Below are 8,272 nucleotides of genomic sequence, written 5' to 3' on the forward strand. Positions count from 1 at the left end.
ACATTAGAAGAAAACATAACTACTTGCCATTCATCACGGAGTTGTTAAAGATGTTAGCAGAGCACCAACAATTAATCCCACCTGTAGAAAAGGCAAAAGAAAAACAGAACGCTAAGAAACCTCAGGAGGCCAAATGAAGACTGGTGTCTTTTTTTGTCTGTGATTTCCCCCCATCTGAAGGAGCTCTAAGCCTAAGTGCGTCCAAATGAAACAACCACACGTCGCTTACCTGTTTACCCCTGCTTCCATTTCCCTGCCCTTCCTCCGTGTCAAAGTTTTGATTGTATGTTCCTTGGGGCAGGGGGCTGTCCTCTTGTACTCCACAAAGCACCATACGCTTTGATGGTGTGCTATAAATAACAGTGATAACCAAAGAAATAGGTTCTAGCAAATTCTGGTTTGCTGCCATTTATGCTGGCTACATCTATAATTTATTTTATTATTTTTCCATCTTATTCTTGGGGACTTGGTTTCTCCTGCCTAGCCTTGCTGAAGTCAACATGCAAAGCTCTACAACATCACCTCCCCACTCCCAATCGCCTGGCCGCACCTTATAATAAACAGTTAACGCGTTGTCATTCTTCAAGATCTGCTGATAGCCAGCAAGAACAAAGAGATCAACCCTTGGCGGAATTGCAAAGAACTTTTGCTCGACTTAGAACTCTCACAATGGACCGTCCCTCCCACCTCGCTCCACCCCAGTATTAAAATTGCTTTCATTAAACACAATGAGAGCGCTTGGAGAAGGCTCACCGGTTTGATTTCCGGCCCTCCTGCCTCATTTTGTCAGCCCCACATCACGGGAAAGAAAAAAGAAAAAACACCCCCAAAAAACCCAACCCTACGACTATAGAAAAAGATTTATTAAATGAAAAAGTCTGAAGAATGAAGCTTTCCAGCATTACACAATGGCTCCCCCCGCCCCATCTTCCTGTTGGGCAACTAAAGCAGCTACCCTGAATGCAAGCTGTTTAAGACAGTAACAATGCAATTTGCTATTTTCGTCCGACTCACTTTCTTTCTATACAATTCCTGTTAATTAAAGCATCCTTTTCAGAGTATTAAACCAGCTCTCTGATCACCTTGTGCTGATTGTGATTGCATGTTTGCACGCCTCGGCAGCGTGGGAGCAGGCACAAAATGGAAGCAGGTAGGTGTTCAAAGTTCTGCTCCGGAGTTCCTCCTCCTCCAACCGTCATCTCCAGACCTTTTACAAGCCACCAAGATGAGGGAACAGAAAACACAGGTATCTCCCTGTGTCGGGTTAGTTTAGGAAAGTAGCCTAATCAGATCACATTATTGTATTTTGAAATAAAGTTAACGAAATAAAGGCAACAAAAAGAAGAACGTGCATAATAGTAAATCAACATCACCAAAGAAACAAAGGAATTCACTAATTTTTTTAAAAAAAGTCTATAACTGATGCTTATGGAACATCTACAATAAAATGGCCAAAGCAGGAACGCAATACTAAATGAAAAGTAAAAATGCAAGTTATAAAAGGAGTATGTGTGTATGTGAGTGTATGCCATTTTGTGTGTATCTGTCTATTAATAATAAAAAGTATAGGCAACTGTACTTGGTTGTACTTTTATCAAGTTTGAAGAGCTTCAAAATAGGGGGGAAATGGAAGTCATGGTGCCATAATATCATTCTTTGAGTTAGGTTCCCTTGCTCATCGCACTTGCTGAGTAAGTTTATACATACTCATATGGGTTGTCTATACCCTCTGAAAGCCCTGGGGGAGGGTGCACAGTGGCGCTGCATCTGGTATACGACGCAGCAGCCACCTCGAAGCCACTGTGGGGCTTTCCTGCGAAGCTCGGCATTTAAAACATCAGGGACTTACCCAAACTTTTTAGGCTGGAGCGAAGCGAACACATCTCTTCTTCCATCTAACCTCACTGCAGCACTGATGCCTCACTGTAAGTCAATGAAATGCAAAACACAATCAGATATAATAAAAATCCATTTAACTACGATATTAATATACCATCACAGAACCAGCATGAAACCAGTATAAAACCATCAGCACAAGATCAGTGTAAAACCTGCACAAAGGCACCGTAAAATCCATATAAATCCGGCCTAAGAAAAACTAGCAAGGAGAAAGATAATTAGGGCCAAAATCTCAAACAAACTAAAAACATTTTTTTTAAAAAAAAATCCCAGGGTTTTTAGTTACAAGTCTTTATTTATTTATTTATTTATTTAGATTTCCAGATGTCCAGTAGACTGGAGACGATCAAGGAGGTTCACCCATCCTGGGATGGGGTACATTGATTTTGGCCCAGGCTGAAAAAGAAAAAGGGTTTTTTTAAAAAATGGATAAATATTGTTTTTAAACTCCTGCTGTGCAGACAACGGTTTTGGCGCTGCAGTCGCTGTTGAGTAGTTGCCGTGCTTCTGAATATTATGAATTCAATGCTGTGGGTAAATCACATGAAAAGGTTTCTATGTGCAGAGCATGGAGGAGCAGCTGTGAAATGCCATTTTAAGAAACAAACGCGTACATGTTGTGTTAATACTGTATTTATTCTGCTTTGTTAGAGTTGGCACCATTGCCTTCTATTTTCTGTCACCACTGTGCGTCTATTTAGATGCAACATCAGCTGCTGTTATTTCAAGAAAAGAATAATTTATTTCATTTATTTATTTATTTGTTATTTTTAAATCATTTTTCTCTGCAGGTATTTCACGACTCCATCGTTCGATCGTGACCATGAGGTAGAACAAAAGGATCAACATACAAGTATCTCACCACAATGGCCATGTTCAGAAGACACCTTAAACCATGCCTTTAACCATGGTGGTTAAGCCAGAAAGCTTGGCTGTGTTCAGAAGACACCTTAAACCATGGCTTTAACCATGGTGGTTAAGCCAGAAAGCTTGGCTGTGTTCAGAAGACACCTTAAACCATGGCTTTAACCATGGTGAATAAGGCTTTTTCACTTTATTCACCATGGTTAAAACCATGGTTTAAGTTGTCTTCTGAACAGGGCCAATGATGCTTATGGTGGGTCTACAATTGACAGGCAGAGTGGTTCTCTACACTGGGCTTTTTACCCCTCAACTTTACTGGGGCTTTTACTTCCAGATATTTGCCAGATTAAGTTCACCCCTTTACATGCGCTTTCCCCAGGGATTTCCTTTCTCTGCAAGTTCTATATGTTTCATATAGGTGAAACACAGGTGGACTCAGTGGCAAAGAGCACCTTTTATCAGCTTAGGCTGATATACCAACTGTGCTCTTGTCTGGACGGAGATAGCCTAGCTTGAGTTATCCATGCTCTGATAACCTCTCGTTTGGATTACTGCAATGCATTATATGTGGGGCTGCCTTTGAAAATGGTCCGGAAACTTCAACTGGTACAAAACAGGGCAGCACGGTTACTAATAGGGACTGGCCGACGAGACCACATCACGCCAGTCCTTTTCCAGCTTCATTGGCTGCCAGTCCAGGTCTGGGCCTGATTCAAAGTGATGGTATTAACATTTAAAGCCCTAAACGGCTTGGAGCCAGGCTATCTGAAGGAACGCCTCCTCCCATATGTACGTGCCCGGACCCTAAGGTCATCCTCAAGGGTCCTTCTCCGTGAGCCCCTGCCAAAGGAAGTGAGGCAAGTGGCTACCAGGAGGAGGGCCTTTAATGCTGTGGCACCCCGGCTGTGGAATGAGCTCCCTAAGGAGGTTCACTTGGCACCTACATTATATTCTTTTAGATGCCAGGCGATGACCTTTTTATTCTCCCAATATTTTAACAGTCTATAAATTAATTTTAACTTTGCTGTTTTAAATTTGTATTTTAAATTTGTATTTTTGCATTGCTGCTGTTTATCTTGGTTTTATACTATTGTTTACTATGGTTTTATACTATTGTTTTCTTTTGAATTGTCTTAAATTTGTAAACCGCCCAGAGAGCTTCGGCTATTGGGTGGTATAGAAATGCAATAATAAATAAATAAATAAATAATACAGCTACTAGATGGTGCTGTGGTATAGCTGCAGTTATCGTGCAACTCCATAATTACACAGAGCTATTCAAATTGCCATTTTAAAATTGTGCGTTTTCCCTGTTACAAATAATGCCGGGGAAAAGGTCAGAAAGCACAGGAGAGGCCCTGGAGGTTGACAACGTCATGTCAAGGACTGGCAAATATCTGTGAGTAACTGATCTCGATCGTGGGATAAACATCTGGTGGAGAGAAGCCATCAGTGACCAAGCAAGCAGTGGCATCTATTGCTCCTCCTTCTCACCACCACTGTTGTCTGGGTCAGAGCAAGAAGCAGGTCAACAAGCAGGTTGCAAAGGTGAAGAGAAAGAGCAACTCCATGGGGACTCTTGTCAGTTGACCCCTGCTGGAGTATGAGCCCTTGGCAGGTGCCGGAACACATCTACCCTTGACACTGACTCTGATAATATAGAGGGGAAACAACAAAAGAAAATATCAAATTAAAGACACAAGTAATTCTTTTAGCAACCATCAATCTCAAGGCAAATTAGCTGGAAAGATTCCAAAGAGAAAGTGGGGTTGTGTGGGAGAGCTTAATATCTTCTTCAACAGGTATAAATGGGATTTTATTTCAGCGGATGCTGGTGATAAGGTTTTTGGAAAACTCCAGAAATGGAGAAACTAGGAAATCAGCTGTGTGCCATTTTGGAGCAGGTCTTAAAGAGAACAGTGGGGAGGACTTCATGTCCGATAGGGAAATTCACTGCCTGTGTAAACTTGAGAAAGGTCAAAATAATCTTTCATTATCCATAAAGTAAAGTCTCATTCTTGAAGCTGTCGTAATATTCACATTTACCAGGAACTAGGTACCTCAGGGCATTTCTTACGAAGTTCTGGCAGATCCACCCAGGAGGGACTATAAATTGTTCCACGCTAATGGATATTTGGCAGCTTTAGATGAAATGAATTTCATAGACCTGGAAGGAGCCTACTTCAATCACACTGCATTGAGGCAGAGTCTAGGGCAGGGTCTGAAGAGGCATGACACAGCAACTTTGGTGAAGCTAAGTGTGTTTGGTCAGCACCTGTATGGGAAGTCATCTAGAAAACTTATGTTCATTGCCTTGGGCTCTGTCAAGGAAAGGTAGGATGAACATACAAACAACATCATCATCATCATTAACAACAACGTACTTGAAAAGCCCTCACCATTCAGATTATAATGTTCTGCTCTTCTGTTCCAGGCAATGGTCTCAGCCAGATGAGGGTCTCACCCAGGCAAGGGACATGTTTGTGTGCTAGGCTAGTTGTGTGCTAGTTAAAGGAAGCCAGATTCCGGCTGGACATCAGGAAAAACTTCCTAACTGTTAGAGCAGTGCGACGGTGGAATCAGTTACCTAGGGAGGTTGTGGGCTCTCCCACACTAGAGGCCTTCAAGAGGCAGCTGGACAAGCATCTGTCAGGGATGCTTTAGGGTGGATTCCTGCATTGAGCAGGGGGTTGGACTCGATGGCCTTGTAGGCCCCTTCCAACTCTGCTATTCTATGATTCTATGATTCTATGATTCTAGGCATAGGTTCGAATTTCAGCAAGCAAGCAAAGCAACACAAACTCTATGAGATGTCATAGAATCATAAAACTGTGGAGTTGGAAGGGACCACAAAGATCATCTAGTCCAACCCTCTGCAATGTGCAGGAAAGCCAATTAAACCATGAGAAGTGGCTGTCCAGGCTCTTCTTAGAAACCTTCAGAGATGGAGAACACACAACCCCTGTAGGTAGATTGTTCTACTGTTGTACAGATCTTACCGGCAAGAAGTTATTCTTTATATTTAATTGAAAGATGTGTTGTTTTTTGATACATATTATAGATTTTTTTTCTAAATTCACATTCATACATATGGGGTTGTGCTTAGTCATGCTTGTAGTAGACCCATGGGGCAAGTTCGTCATGACTAACTTCAGTCCCAATGATTTCAATGGGTTTCCTCTAAGCATGTCTAAGTCTGGATCCCACCCATCAATGAGTATGTGTAAAGTTTATGCAAAGCTTTTGTCCTCTTTTCTGGTGATACACAAGTGGCCAACCTGAGCTGACCCTTGACTCTGGTGCTCCTCTTTGCTGTCACTGTCTGTTCACCTGTCGTCTCTCAACAAGAGCAGAGAGGAGAAGGAGCAGTATCCTCTACATCAGGTGGGGGCTGAAGATACAATTACAGAAGTTTGGAACTTCAGCTTCCAGAAGCCCCTACCAGCAAGGCTCATAGTTAGGAATGCAGGGAGTTGAAGTCTTGTTCTTATGAGATACCATTGAGCATTCTTGACAGTAAGGGCCTGTTCAGATGTGCACAGATGAGGGCGGGTAGAGGAAATGGAACCACAATAAGCAGGCCCACCACACGATCACAGAACCATGCTGTGCCCTGCCCTGTGGTTCCACTACCCACCCACCCTCTGTAGTTAGATCACTTACCTCCATGCAGTTCAACTCTCCATCCTCCGCACCCCAAATGGCCGCCTGGCAGTCATTCCATTGTGAAAAGGGGGGAAATGGCCACTGACCATGGAGAACACCCAAGGCAGAAAGAGTGCTACCTCCAGGATCAGAGGTGTAAGCCAGTTGCTTGGGAACATGGGTGGGAGGGTGCTCTTGCAACATGTCCTGCTTGTGGGTCAACAGCTGGTTGGCCAGTATGTGAACAGAGTGCTGGACTAGATGGACCCTTGGTCTGATCCAGCAGGGCTCTTCTTACGTTCTAAGTCCCCTGTCTATATGCTTTGCCTTCTCTCTGTGAACAGGTGTGGAAGTCAAGGGGCAGTGAGGAAGAAGTTGGCCCACTCAGGGATAGGAGTCTACTGAAGACATCTTGTCCTAGGGACCACAAAATCCAGAGCTGCTCAGCACTGGCTCCCGAGAGGACTCTTGAAATGAAATCTCTGCATGGGGAATGGATCTAGTACAAATGCATCAATAAGAACTGAGGTAAGGCTACAGCTCACCCCACCAAATACAACGGTCTGGCACCACCATGCAGTGCGCAATCTGCTGTTTCGCTATCTGATGCTCCACAGGGCTCTTTTCAGGGCTGGCCCAAGATATTTCACTGCCTGAAACGAAGAACAAAGCAGGCCACTTGCTACTCAGCTCTCCCCTTCAATACCTTCCTGCCGCTCCCCAGCATCTTCCGCCTGAGGCCTCCGCCTCGCTCTGCCTAATGGTAGGGCCAGCCCTGTCTCTTTTGCAATGGTTGGTATAATTTCTTGATGTGCCGTTACATTTATGTTCCTAATAACTCTTCAACCAAAAGGGTGTGCAGAGCAAGCCCTCTTTGCTTTCCAATGAATAGAAGCCCAGTTAATGCAGAATAAATGATTCAACGTACAGCAGCTAGAGAACAGAGCCTTCAGCAGTATGGAATAATGCAACCTGCGAATGGACGTGTGAGTTAAGAAATAATTCTTGTTACAAAAATAGGGACATTACATGTGTGGCAATAACACTCTCTTCCTGCTGTATCTTACCAGCGACTGGTCTTCTGGTCCTGGAGATAATCTATCACCATCATGAGAAGTAGCTCTTATCTGTGATAATTGCAGCTGTCCATGCTATTTTAAATTAAATTAAATGCCGTGATGTGGAGATTAACATATGGACAGCAAAAGTGGCGTTTCAGAACCCTTACAGTTGCAAAGAGACTAAAAGCTTGAAAGGATAAACACCCATCTTTATTCAACGGCCTGAGATCTTACTGCTCTTGCTGTATGAATGTAAATCCTATAGTCGCCAATTTCATCTGGATGCTTACTTAGATATATGGACTTCTTATATTAATGTATATCTGAACAATTATTGTGAATGGATACGCTTTTATGTCATGGTCTTTCTTTTTCTTTTCCATTGCTATTTTCCCCTTTCTCCTTTCTGTTTCTGTCATAATCGCTCACATATACATATATTGAGTATAAGCTCTTGATAAGGCAAATTCATGGAGAATAAGGCTAGAGCTCTTTTAAAGTTCCCTGCTGGAGGATACGTCCACACAGAGTTCAACTAAGCCCAAGATCATACAAGATCTTTGTTTCTACCAATGCGGGACTTCAAAATAAATCAGAAATCTAGATAGCAGTCCCTTAGTAAATTTGAAAGGGATTGGGGTGGGATGGGGTGGGGGGTGAGGCCAGATGGTAAATTTCTCACAAGTTGGCATTACAAGTGTTTCTGTTTTAGATCTTTCTTTAGTGTTTAAAATACTGCATGCATGCCAAATGTGGGAAGATGTTTTCCTCCAAATTCTTAGGAGTGGGGGAAGGGGTCTTGC

The sequence above is a fragment of the Elgaria multicarinata genome, chromosome 12 (assembly GCF_023053635.1).
Source record: "Elgaria multicarinata webbii isolate HBS135686 ecotype San Diego chromosome 12, rElgMul1.1.pri, whole genome shotgun sequence".
Lineage (NCBI taxonomy): Eukaryota > Metazoa > Chordata > Lepidosauria > Squamata > Anguidae > Elgaria > Elgaria multicarinata.